Raw genomic sequence first — 13792 nt, 5'->3', positions numbered from 1 at the left:
AAAATAATCTTAAACAGAACTCAGGAGTAACAATACAAATACCAGGAAGAAGGAATAGCTACTTGGTAGTGTAGTTAAATCTTGAGACGCTCCTATGGTGCTGATAAGACAAAGTTATGAGCTGATAAAAAGCTGAAGGTGTCCAATCAGACGATGACAGTATTTGCTGTTCCTTATGCAGTCAAGCCCCAAATTGCCACAAGACCCGTGAGAAAGGCCCGTTCCCCTGTGTCAGGGAATTTCCCATGAGAAACAGAAAATGGATGGGAAAACCAGCAGGAACCTACCCGAGGTGTCTGCAACACGGCTGGGACCCATCCTCAGTGGCCACATCTGGGGCTGGGCTTGAGCCCACTTCAGATAAAAGGGGGCAATACAGAATCTCTTAGCCAGATTACCAATGCCATCAACATTTTTGTTTGTTTAACTCTATTTTAACGTAGTTTTTGCTTAAGCTATGGACAATTTATTGTTTTTGAAATGTCATGTCGAGAGCATCCACATCCCAAGAAAAATGCATTTGTCAGAGGCCATAGCTTATCATAGAATCATTAAGGTTGGAAAAGTCCTCTAGGATCATCAAGTCCAACCATCAACCCAACACTACCACGCCTCCTAAACCATGCCCTGAAGAGCCACGTCTACGTGTCTTTTAAATACCTCCAGGGATGGTGACTCCACCACCTCCCTGGGCAGCCTGACCAATGCCTGACCTTCTTATTTTGGGAATAGCTAATTTACCATTTATGGTAGGGGACCATTTAAGTATTTTCCCAATACCATGTGACAACAAGACCAAACTATACAAACATAAGCTTCAAGATAGCTCTGAGCCTTGGTGTTGATATAACTAACTAGCAAAGAAAGCTGACATAGGGTATTAATTTTTCACTTCTTATTAATTGCTGCTAATTAACACTTCAATCAGAGTCCCCAGCCATACTGTTAACAGCTGCATGCTGACTGGCCTGCAATCATCAACATTAAACAAGCAGCACACACCGCTGTACTCCGATTTCTCTGTCAGTCTGAAGAAACCTGTGTCCACTGGAAACCAAATTAAGGACCGCATCGCCAGCCTGTAAACCAGGGGATGGGAAACAACAGCAGAAGGGGCTCAAGGTGACACTACACTAGGCAGGAACACAAAGGAAAATATTATGAAATGCATTTGAAAGAGCGGGGGTGGGGGGAAATTCCCTGGTTTCAGAACCCTTGTTCATTGTTTCTGCACAGTGGTGGTTCAAACCGAACCGATTCTTCCCCCGCACGGCTCCCATTCCTCTAGTGTTTAATTCATATCCAGACTCTCGGTTCACAGGCAGAAAAAGCCAGCCAATATTAAATTAAAAAAACCAACTCTTTTATTTCCTTCTTCCCACAGCTGTCAGTCTCAGCCACACCATTATCTCAAACACCCTGCCTTGTCATCTCTATCAATATTGACTCTTTGTATAAGTGGTGGCGTTGGCTTCCTCACACCATTTCACATTTCTCATCTCCTGACGACTCCACCCTGTTTCTTCTTCCTTTGGAGTAAGCCCTGTAGGGAAAGGTCTCCTACCCACACACACAAATCCAGCATCCTACGGCTCTCCCTTACAGTGAGTTGTGAAAAACTTACATTCTCCCTCCAATACATGCTTCGTTCATTGGGATTGACATAACAAAGGCAGGCTACTGGAACAGGGGATGTAAAAAAGATCTTACAACCTTGAAACCTCCTGCCTGGATAGTGGGATATAAGGAATCCACATTTCCTTTTCCAGCCAAGTTGGAGGGAAGCTGAACTCGGGGCGGCCCCAGCAGACTTTCCTGGTGAATGCATCTCCTGATTTCACACAGCCCCCACAAAGCCAGGCACTCTCTTTTCTATAATAGCTATCTGTGGCTATCATGTGCAATTGCACATGGCCTTTACCATCTTCAAGCCTTTTGCATGAGTGAAAAAGCCACTGCAACGCAATCAAGGAAACCGTTTTGAAAAAATGAGACCACATCCACCTGCCTGCACAATGAGAAAACTGCAGCAATTCGTGCTGAAACGCTCAGGAATCAGGACTGCGCTGAGACCCACCCTGCCTCCACCTGGTCCCAGAGCTGAAACAGTCACTCCAGTTGTTTCCTCTTCCATCCCACTCCCAGAACACATGATTATTTTATGCCTCCACTAATGTCTCCCACCTGGCCAAAAGGCTTTACATCAGGAAAAACGGGGGCACCTAGGCCCGAGCAGATGGAGCAAAAGCCTAGGTAGGACACAGCTGATACCAGACCAGGTTCTGACTCCATTGTTGACTTCACCTTGTTTTCCAGCGCAGCAAATCGCCATGAAACAGCACTACAAGAAACAATGCCCAACGATCCTACCCACCTCAGGTGGGATTTGCCTCACCTGGTCAATCATTTGCAGCTAACCAAGAGAAAGCATCTCCAAAGGACAGTTTCTGTGGTCTGAGTCGGACACTCAAAATTCAGATGAGGTGAACAACCCTCAGGGGGTGCCTGTGCTTGCACAGCACCCTGTAAGACTTCAGGCATCCAGATTTGCCAGCAAACAAACTGAAGAAGTGAGATGCTCAGATGCCACATGACACTGACCCTATATGAGGAGCAGGGTGAAGGGGGACTCTGCCCTGTGGGGCTACATCTAGGATGCATGTGAGTTGGCTGCCACAAGAATCATGGTGTCCCTCCTCAGGTGACCCACCAAGGCACCTTCTCACCCAACGGACACAATATGAGACTAGGCATCACCTAAGAGTCAGGGCAAAAAATACCACGCTGATATCCTGCCCACCCTCAAGGCCTCTTCTCCACGGCATCTCCCTTCCCCTTTGGCACTCTGACCCAACACTGCGGTCCTGCAGCCCTTCTGGTTGCCTCTATCGCCTGCTAGCCCGGAGACACCCGTATCCCAGTGGATCCCAGCCCCAGTAAACACTAAGATCAGTCTTCCCAGTAGCCACACTGCAAATCACAACACACTCAACCTCTGATTTTTACAGCTTAAATCAAGTCAACAGTGTTCCTTTCCGGGTCTGAAAGTCTGGATCTCCGTTCCTTGCTTTAAGCAATGCAGGTGACCTTTTGCAGTGCTCAGAGACCACCTCCAAGAGCATGCAGGCAACGTAAGGCAACAAATGCAGCCTCCAGCTCCCCAAAAACCTAGTTCATGGGCAATGCTGCAAATCATCCCACTGCAGTTAACACGAGGATGCACAGGACTAACACTGCGACTGAGAAGGAAGTCTGCTCCTCTAGGCAGAGGTCCCTAAATAAAAACATACTTCAGGCAGGATTGCTAATGGCAGCCTGCCACAATATTTACACCCCCTGAGCATCTGCACAATGCAAATGGGGGCTCATTTGGAAGGGCTATTGAACGCATCAAGGAACAGCTTTCACCTCCTAGAGAACGAGCCTGTCTCTCTTCTCAGACAAAGTACCAGTTGGAAACCTTTTAAGGATCACTTCTTCCAAATTCCTGTCCTTTTTATTTATTTATTTATTTATTTGAGAGCTTCTCTCACCAAATGTTTTCACTTACATCAAGTGACAATTTCTCTTTCATATTGAACACCCCACAGGATTTTATTAAGGGCAAATTACTGCTTTGAATAGCTCTGTGTTGGTTCAGATGTACTCTGGGGTGGAAGAAAAAATCCCATCTAATCTGGAGAACTAAAAATGTTCACAATGTTCAAATATACAAAAAACAGCTGAATGGGGAAAGAGTGTAATATGTTTTCCATGTTCTTGGTGGATCAAAGAGGAAGGCTTGTGTTTAAACTGCAGGAGGGGACGTTTGATTGGGCATGAGAAGAAATCGCTAATAATGAATCTGGCGAAGAAGCAGGATAAATTGTGGGAAGGGCGCAGAGCCTTGCTTTTTGGAGGGGTTAGGACGCTGATCTGTCGGGAAACAGATCTTGGTACAGTTAATCCTGCCCTGGGATAAGAGATGGTCTGTACGAGCCATGGAGGTCCCTTCCAGCCCTCCTGCTCCAACCACTCAATAGGGCTGATCTTTCTGCTCTTGAAGTCAAGCATCGGTATCATTTTTGCAGCAGCGGAGAAAATAAATGACTACACCTGGAAGGAAAAAATGCAAAAATGGTAAACTAGAGGAACCATCAGAGCAGGGGTGGTCTGGATTGTCCATCCTGAAGGGGAAGAAGGACGGGAACCAAACGTCTTTGAAGACACATGGTGGAAAGGGGATCAGGCGAGGCGGTGACAGCCCACCGTAACTCAGCAGGTCCTTGCTCTCCTCTCTTCTTGCACTGGGGCCGAGTGCCCCATACTTTTTATGCCAACAGAGACAAACCTGTTTCACAAAGCAATTTTCCCATCCTCCCTACCCAGCACACCCTGGAGTCCAGGATACACGAAGAGATAAATAGCAGAAAGATAAGATAACAGAAAGTAAAATAAACCCCATTAGAAAAACTAACGTGATTACAGTAAAAAGCTCTGCAGTATTAGGCAAAAAAAAAAAGAGACAGATGACAGGCAGGCACACAGGCTCAGGTACACATCCCACTTCTAGCTGCCCTACGTGTAAATATCATCTAAGAACCTAGAGCTGGACTTAAAGAAAAACCTGCCACAAACTTCACTGAGGACTGGGTCAAACCTCTAAAATCAAAAGCACCTTTTCATTACATTTCCCTTCTCCCGAGCTGGATGTTTTATAACCAAGGGTTATAAGGCATTGCTGCCACACCTGCACCCCTGCCATCGCCCCTGCTAACCCTGGACCTCAGGGAGGCTGTGGGGTCCCTTCCCTGGAGACATTCACCCCCCGCCTGGACGCGGCCCTGTGCCCCCTGCTCTGGGGGTGCCTGCTCCAGCAGGGGGTGGGACGGGGTGAGCTCCAGAGGTCCCTTCCAGCCCCCACCAGTCTGGGATTCTGTGATTCAGTGACGTCCCCACCCTGAGCATCCCACGCAGCACAGTGCATGGCACGATACTGCCCTCAGTGCCCGCCTCAGCTGCCTGGGGGAGCCTCCCACCCCAGATTCGGATGCCAGCAGCAGGATCCGGCCCCAGACCACCCTGCAGTGCTGCCATGAACAGCCAGGCAAGGCGAGCAGGTGCCTCTCCCCTGCCCTGCGCTTGTCTTACTGATGCTCATTCTAAGCAGCTGTAAAATCCCCTCCTGTCACAGCGCTGATATTTTACATCCTCTTTGCATAGATATAAATGTCAACCTAAGATGCCAGGCCAGGGAGAAGGAGGTCGCCGTGTACTAACCTGTCTTGTTTCCAGCTGTTCTGTCACCTACTAGGTGGCTGTCACCTTCTCCATGATTCAACAGGCAATTTCCATGACGTAGCCCCACTTCGGTAAAGCACTTGTACCCCTGCTAAGGACCCAACATACACTACTTATTTTGGGAATATTTAGGATTAGGCATTTTCCAAAGCGCTCTGCTGAATCAGGGCCATGCAGAAGACTGAATCAATATCCCCAATGCCCTTTACAAGAAGGAAAAGAACTGCAGGGAAGAAGCAGAGCGGCAGCATCAACGTGTCTGCAACACCCTGTCTTCTCCCGCTTGTGTTTGAAACAGAGCTGAAACAAGGAAGCCTTTTAGATGGGTAACTGGAATGCACACAGCTGCCTATCATCCTGAAATATCTCATCTGATGCTTATCATCTCGAAACACCAGCCATGTGGATCAAAAAAAAAAAAAATCGGTCAGACCCCCTGCATGGGACCGATCAGCCAAGCGATAGAAGTCACACAGCAGGAAACACAAAACACTGTTTACATGGACTTAATTTAGGGCCCAGTTCTGAAGACCCTCACCAGCCAAAACTCCCATCGCCCGGGGCAATCAGTTCTGCCTTCTATGCTGCGGTGCTTTGCAGCAGACAGAGCCGTTTTCCAAAAAAACATACGAGATGCAAACCAGAGTCCAGGAAACATCTGCCATCTGATTCCAAGGCTTTTTAGGAAAAATGACATTTTAGGTCTTGGCACTGTTTGGTTCATTTAAACAGCACAGCTGATCAGCATTTGGGCTTAGTCCTACACACTCTTACATCCCTGTCAGCGCTTTACATCCCTTGCAGCCGTCTTCTGCCACTCCTCGGTACAACAGCAGGAAGAGGAGGACCCTTCCCTTTGCCAGGGGAGTGTGAGGGCAGCCAGCAGACCCCTGCCAAGGTCTACCCAGAACTAAATTCTGAAAGACATTTTAGCTCAGAGTCCTGCAAGTCACTTTTACGGTGCTAATTCCACCCCGTTCCTCCAAGGAAAAACAAATTGGATTCTCTTTCAATCCACGAGTGGCCTCTAAAAGACGCCATGGTGAACGTGTGAGCTGCTCCAGGACATCCAGGTTTAATGCCCCACCACCATCCACGCAATGGTGCATCGTGGAGTCTGGTCTTACACCCGCGCCTTGCTCAAAACACCTTCCAAGAAACAGTTAAATACTATATTTTCTTGTTCTTTCTTTAATGAGTTATTTTTAATGCTTCCAGGAAAGCCACTGCTTTCCACCCAAACGTCCCAGCAAAGAACTTACGGCTTCTTAGACTTTACAGATCCTCAGCCCACGGTTGCCTTGTCTGATCTCCTACCCTGCAGGAGCAAGGATAATGTCACCTCCTGGATTTTAGTGGAGGGAATTAATCTTCCTTGACAAGCAAGTAAACACAAAACTTTCCAATAACTTATATTCAAACTGGGTCTCAGGACTTCACCCAAGAAAACAGGACCCAGTGATGTTAAGAGTATTAATCACGAAAGCAAGAATCATGAGTGAGAGTAAAAATAGCAAGGATTCTGCACATACCTTTTTTTAAGCCTCACACCTACTCAGAAATGATCTCTCGGTCAGCTGTCAAGAACTGCTTGGGTTGGTTTTTTTCTTTCTTTCTTTTTATTACTATTTAATTTTAGAGCAAATGCTTCTGCTTCATAAAAACGGAGTAACTGTGAACACATTTTCCAAACCAGCCCTCTCAAGAATGCTTCGTTTAGGTCTTGCAAAAGGCCAATCTGAAAATAAACTTTTTCAGGAGTTTTTTAAATGTCAGTGACAGAGTCTTTGCTCATATTTCTGCATTCCCCTGTTTTGCAACCCCAGCATTTTTAATCACCGTCGGAGTCATACCTGAGACACAGAAAAGGAGGTAAAGAGAAACCTTCTGCCAGAAAACCCACAGGATGAATTCGACTGGTTTCATCAGAGATGGCTGTCGTGCAAAGATCAACAGTTTCGAATGATGAGACTTAAATATTGACAAGGTACCATTGGCTACCCTAACCCTAAAAAAAACTGCTCCTGGGAAACAGCACTTTAGAAAGATAGAACAAACTCAGTATTTGCAAATAGCATCGTTATTAAAAACAGCGATGGCATTTCATTTTCAGCACTGAGGACCCTGTCGCACCAGCCGATACACCCTGCATGTGTCAGTATTCACAGTAATAAAATACTTCTGACATCTCCTTCGCCTTCAGGTCATCTACACCACGGGCTCTGTGGTCACCACATTAGTTTTCTCTGTGCGCCTTCAGAAACACGCCTCTGGCTCCTCTGCTTCAGGTTTTGGCTACTTGTCCCAGATTTTGGAGTTTCCCACAACTCCTTCCCTTTGTCACTTAGACACAGTCAGGGACCAGCCACCTCCTTCAACAACCACCACCCTTGAAAACCCCTTCGGCCACTCTCCATACCTCCCCTTACCCCACACCAACGTGAGTTTAGCCTGCAAAAAGTCCTTGGAGAAAGAAGACGGCACCTTCTCTACCATGTCCTGTCCTTCAGCAAGGTAACATCACATCCCCTCACTGATGCTCTTGTACCAGCCCAGCATCCCCACAGCTGTGAAAGGCCAGAAGCAGTGACTCAAAATACATATACGTATTTCATGGGCCAGCAGCACACTCGGCACAGCACAAGCCAAGGGTGGGGGAAAAAGCATCCCCAGTCTAAAGAGTTGACAGTTGTGGTCTTTGTTCTATTTCTAGTAACACTACCATAAAGTTTTTAAAAATGCTTCATTAAAACATCAACTGTCTGTCCAGCCAGTCAATTATCACTCATAATCACAGCTGTTAAAGTGCATACTGTCTTCTACAGATGTTCTTACATCTGTGCAAAACACTCTCCACCTCTGCAACGTCCTTGTAACATCTGTTGAATATTTGTAAATGTTTTTCAACATATAAATGAAATTATACTGCCTTGCTTATAATGCATCCGCTGTCCCAATACCCCGTGCGCCCCCTTAAATCATTAAAAAGGTATTTCCTTGTTGTTTACAATGTACTAGTCTCTTGATAGCGCTTTGCCATATCTATTCAAATGGCCTTTAGAGTTTCACTTAGTAACAGATTACACCGAGCCTCCATCTTATCACAGGAGTTATTAGGACTAATCCTTTATAAGCACTAAAGTTATTAGACTTGTGAGAATATTTTCTTCCCTGCTATAAATAATCTGTTGGAGAGAAAAAAAAAAAAGGAGGAGAAAAAAAAAAAGCCACTTGCATCCCTGCTCGCCCAGGCAACAGACCCAACCCCAGAGAGAAAACCTGCCTCTCCTGCCCCTCTTTTGCCCCCCGGCAAAGGAAACCAAATTTGTTTGTATCTAAAGGCTTCTTAGGAGGAAAAGCAAACCGCACTAAGTTCTGGCCAGCACCTTACTGCAGGAAAGAAGTCCTCGAAGGAGGTTTGCCACGTGCAACCAGAGCTAACACCAATGCAGCCTTGCTGGTGCTGCAGGAGGGGATGCGTGAGGCGGCTGCAGGAGCTTCGAGCAGCAACAGGACCACCACCCCCACCCCCCTCCTTTGAGGGGAATAGGAGCAAAGATGTGGGGAGCAAAGAGGTCCCATACATACAGCCCCTTTGGCCGATGGGGGTGTCCCCTAGCTGGCAAAAAGCCAAGTGAGGGGTGTCACACCATCTTGGGTGGGGTGTCAGTTGCCGAGCCTGAAACAGGCTTCCCATCAGAAAGCACAGTTTGCAAGGAAAGAGCCATTTTAGGCTGCTTTCCCCATTTTTAAACAGATCCCTCCAAGGCAAAGAAAAAAAAAAGAGAAGTGAGGGAAGAGGGGCAAGACCCCAGGTACAGAGGGAGCCGCAGAGACCTCTGCACCCCCTCTCCGTCCCCACACACCCCCCGCACACCCACACCGTCCACAGCACGCAACCGTGTGAAACTGCTTCTCTGCTCTGACACCAGGTCTCTCTGCTACCACATTTTCTTCCCCAAGAACACCAGGGGCGCAATCTGATTTTAAAGGCTGTCCTGTCCAAGGGGCTGCGAACTCGGGGAGAGGGAGATGCACAGGGGGGGTTGCTTCCATTTTGCAAAGGCTCCATCCTCCATCCCTCCCCACCCCGCAGAAAACCCCACGGGCTGACACTCCTCCACTGCAGCTCTTCGATTTTGCCACCCAACTCCACCACTGTTTGCCAGCTGCCTTCCAAGCCTCCTTGCCTACCACTAGTGCTGTTTTTCTGCTATTTTATTATGAAAACCCAATCCCCTCCCCCTCGGTCTCCTCCTCTGACCCCCTCCCCACCCTGCGGTGCGAGTTTGCTGGCTCCCTGAGCAGCAGAACTTGGTCCTGGCAGGGGCTGGAGGTGGAGGGGGAAGATGGGGGGGGGGAGGGGGGGAAGATGGAGCAGAGCCCTTTTGGAAGGGGAAACCTCAACCTGCGCGACAAGATGTGCGCACAGCATCCTCAACCGCTCCTGCTAAATAAAAACACGGTGGGTTTCTGGAGACCATCTCCAAGAGGTGCAGGGAAATGGGCAGGCAGACCAGCTCTTCCCCCCCACAGGACCCTCCCTGGCTCCTCCATCCCCACCCGGCAACTGAGAGCCCGCGATGCTGGAGTTTCCCATCACCTCCTACGGCTACAAAACAGAGATGCTCCGAAGTTTTAACATCTTGCAAACACGGTGAAACAATCCCAGAACAGCAGCAACGAAGTGCTCTCTGCACGGGAACAAGGAAGTTTCTCCTGCCTCTGAGGCAGCCTTCCTCCTTCGCTCCACTGGAAAATACATTTGCAAAAGGCAGCTGGGAAGGGCACAAACAACTCCCTGCAAACTCCTCACGAACTCTCGATTGCTCGCTTTGCAAAAGCTGCGATTCGCCTCCGTTGTCGTGGGCTTTTTAGGATCTCTTTGCGAAAAGAGACGCTCCTTGCGGCACGCGCTGGTAAAGTCACTTGTTTGGCAGCCCAAATCTCCGTGCGTAGCAATTTCAGAGCATTTTTGCTAAACAACAGACAAAAAAAAAAAAAAAAACCAACCCCACATCCCCAGTTGACTGCGTCGAGGCGAGCAGGGAAGGCTTGACAGCTCCAACAGGACAGCTCATCCCACGACATGTCTACTGTTAATGCAAAATAAATCATCGCTGTGTCTCTTGGCATTTTATTTTTTTTTTTTTTTTTCTTCTCATGGCATGTCTGCAATTTCGGCATTCAAAGGCAAATCGGGCGGGCTCCGAAGTCCCTTCTCATGGTTTCTCCCCAGCACACACAAATGCCCTACGCTTTTCCCACCAGTGAGTCCTGCGGGGAGGGGTGGGGTGGACGGGACCCCGAGGACGGATCCCATCCCCTTCCCTCCGCATTTAATTCACCAGCGCACCGCTCCGAGCAACAAAAGAGAGTTGAACCAAACGTGCGGCACCTCGGTTTTCCTCTTTTTCTCCTCTCAAAATGTTTATTTTCAGTTTTTAAAGACACCTTAACCCGCCATGTTGAACTGACAAGCTTTATAAATATTCATTTACCGCAGTTCGGGAGCGCTACGGGAAAATATGTATAGATTAGGGCTGCACGTTTTGGCACAGCTGATTGCTTTCTTTTTTCTTTTCTTTTCTTTCCCCCAGCCTTTTGCGGCAGCTTCCCCCCCCCCCCCCGCCCCCCCACCCCGGCAGATTCAGAAGAAACCCACCCGCACGCCCAAAATAACTCTTTCCGAGACGTGCATCAGCCTAGTAAATTTGAAAGGAGGTCGCACAAGCATGTAGCAGGAAAGCACCAAAACGACAGGTATTACTAAAAAAAAAAATAAATAAATAATGAAAAAAGAGGGGGAAAAAAAGGTAGAGAAATGAGAGCATCTAAACCGCGATGCGCTGAGGCAAAAAGAAGCCCCCTGCACGCTTGCGATTAATTGCACGGGCACCGCAAACCCTGCCCGTGACAAGTCCGGGGTGCCCTGCCCGGGGAGGGGAGCGGCACCCACGGACCCGAGAGGGACCCGCCGGGGACACCCCCGCACCGCCCCGCCGCCCGCCCGCAAACACTTCGCAACTCCACCGCGCTTCGCCCCTTTGGGAAAGGGGGGGAGAAAAAACATCCACACCCAGCTTCCCCCGCTTAAAAAAATAAAAGGAAAAAATTAAAAATATTTTTAATATATATTGGAAGGGGAAAAGCGACTCTCCCCACGCAAGCGCTGCAAAACCCAAGAAATAAAATAAAGGGGAACAAACCAGCCGGGAGGGGCTGGGGGGGCTGCCGGGCGCGGTACCTTACCTGGGGAAGTTTGGCTTTTTTTTGGGGGGGGGGTATTTTTCTCTTTTTTTTCCCCCCCCGCCCGCCCCTCAGCGGCGAGACCCCCTGGCTGCGCGGGGCTGCGCGGGGCTGCGCGGCGCGGAGCCCACCCGTGCCTCCGCCCGCACCCGCGGCAGACTCATTCCAATATGGCATCCGCGCAGTGCGCATGCCTGCCGCTCTTTTTAGGGCTTTTTTTTTTTTTTTTTATTTAGCAGCCAACTCCTCCGGTGACCTTTTTCAGCAGTTTCAGGAGGAAAAAAAAAAAAAATCACTTATGCATCCCGACCACGATCGCTCCCGCGGTGCCTCCGCGCCCGCGGTGCCTCCGCGCCCCGAGCTCTGCCTCCGCCGGGGAAATGCATTAAATAACCGAGGGGAGGACTGAAATTTCACGGCCGCGCGTTAAATGCGATAAAATCCCAGAAAGCGTTTTCTCCCGCCTGCAAAGCGGGAGCTCTGCCTCCGACCTTCCTCTCCCCGCCGCTCTCCGCAACCCTTTATTTCGGTTTTTTCCCCCTTATTTCGTGTCGCCAAGAAAACTTCCAGGGAGGGAGATGCGGAAAGAACGGAAAGCAAAAAACCGCACCGCGTTCCCTCCGCTTCCCCAGGCTCCAGCATTACCTGCTTATATCCCCCGCTGCAGAAAATAAATTAGAAAAGAAAGAAAGCAGACGAAGGCACCCGGCGAGATGCGAACCCAAGCGGCGGGCATCCCTCCGCTCCTACCGCACAACTTTCCGCCGTTTGCTCGTTAGGTTATTTGTTGGTTAGTTAGTTATTCAGCGCTTGCAGGGGATTCACGGCAGAACTGCGCTGAACGCCGGCGCGGGGGTGTTCGCACGTACAGCCACGCCGAGGGATTTTTCTGGTTTTTTTTCTTTTTTTTTTCCCTTTCGAGAAAATCAGCCCCGATGCAAGACTGGAAAGTCTGGGCAGACACCATCGCCCATGCCACCTCCACCACCACCCCGCCCCCAGTGGTCCTGCTCCCGGGGGTGCCAGAGGGATCCCTAGGGGCGGGATAGGGGTAGAAGTCCCCTCTGCAGCCGGGATTATTTGGGATGCTCCCACCGGTGGTGCCCGGCCGACTCCGGAGCTTTCCCGACCGGGGTTTGCTCAGCAGCGGGGCTGTGGGAGTGTTTTGCAGGGATTTCGCTCCCTCTCTTGCAGCCCTGCCAGGGAACCACGTAGCGCTTCTTGCTGGGGATTTTTTGGAGCCCCAACTCCCTTCCCCTCGCAGGCAGGCAGGGGCCGCATCCCCGACAGGGCTGAGGATGCAGGCAGGTGCATTTAGAGCATCCTCCGGGATGGGGGCTGACACAGCGCTCACGCATTCAACAGGTCTGGAGGAGAGCAGAGGGAAGGGGCGTCCTTGCTACGGGGCAGCAAGTCCTGGGCTTTGTCCTTCCCACCGTAAAATTCACCCCAGACGCTGCTCTGTCTGTCCCCGCACCTGGGCTGTCAAACTGGCATCTCAACCCCCGAGGCTCAGACACAGTCGCTGTCACCACTTGCTTTTCTCGGGTCATTTCTGAGCCGAGGTTTGAAGTTTCGGGGTGATCTGGTGAGCACCCCTTCTTGCAGGAGCAGGGGAGTGCTGCAGGGAGGGGTGGCCTCACACCTCGGGATGCAGCAGTGAGGTGGCACTGATTTCCCGCGTGTGACCCCAGCTTTCCTCTCTCCCATTGCCATCACCAGCCCCCTTTGCACTCGTTCTTGCTGGGGATTCCCCGCCGAACCTCCCCATCCCCTTTCTCTTCCACTTTCCTCAAACCCTTTCTTTTCCACCAGCCTCCCATGGACACATTAGCACACCACAGGATTTATGTGCAAGAAGGCAAGTGAGGAGTGCAATAGAGATGAAGAAAGGCATGACTTTTTTGCTGGGTTATATTTGTGAGGAAGATACTGAAGACTGGAGAAAAGAGGAAATATTGCAGACAGAGCATTTCTTCACCACAACCCACCTTCTCGCCATACGCGATCTATCTCTGAAAGGTCATGGAGATGCTCGCAGCCCCTCCTGTTCCAGGAGAGCTCCTGTAAAACATAGAAATGAAGCGGTTCCTATTTTTCAGGCTTTGGGTTGGACAGGATTTCAAGACAGCAAGGGAACACTGTCAGAACTTCAAAATAAGACCAAAACCCCGACAGATGCCGGGGAAGTGTTGAAGTCCTGTTTCTCCAGACGATCGTGGAAGTGGTTGACATTTTCAGCATGGTGACATTTCAGTTTTTC

At 49.6% G+C, this 13792-nt stretch overlaps 1 protein-coding gene across 1 annotated transcript in view; it reads right to left on the bottom strand.

The window, feature by feature from the left end:
- SFMBT2 (Scm like with four mbt domains 2) overlaps positions 1-11710 on the bottom strand; it is a 115679-nt gene extending 103969 nt beyond the window's left edge. The window contains exon 1 of the mRNA XM_075081661.1: positions 11533-11710. The gene's annotated coding sequence lies outside the window, so the exon portion shown is untranslated. The remainder of the gene's footprint in view (positions 1-11532) is intronic.
- Positions 11711-13792: the final 2082 nt, after the last annotated feature.

Source organism: Phalacrocorax aristotelis, chromosome 1 (genome assembly GCF_949628215.1).
Source record: "Phalacrocorax aristotelis chromosome 1, bGulAri2.1, whole genome shotgun sequence".
In the NCBI taxonomy this organism is placed as follows: Eukaryota; Metazoa; Chordata; class Aves; order Suliformes; family Phalacrocoracidae; genus Phalacrocorax; species Phalacrocorax aristotelis.
This window is presented reverse-complemented; position numbering and strand designations above follow the sequence as displayed.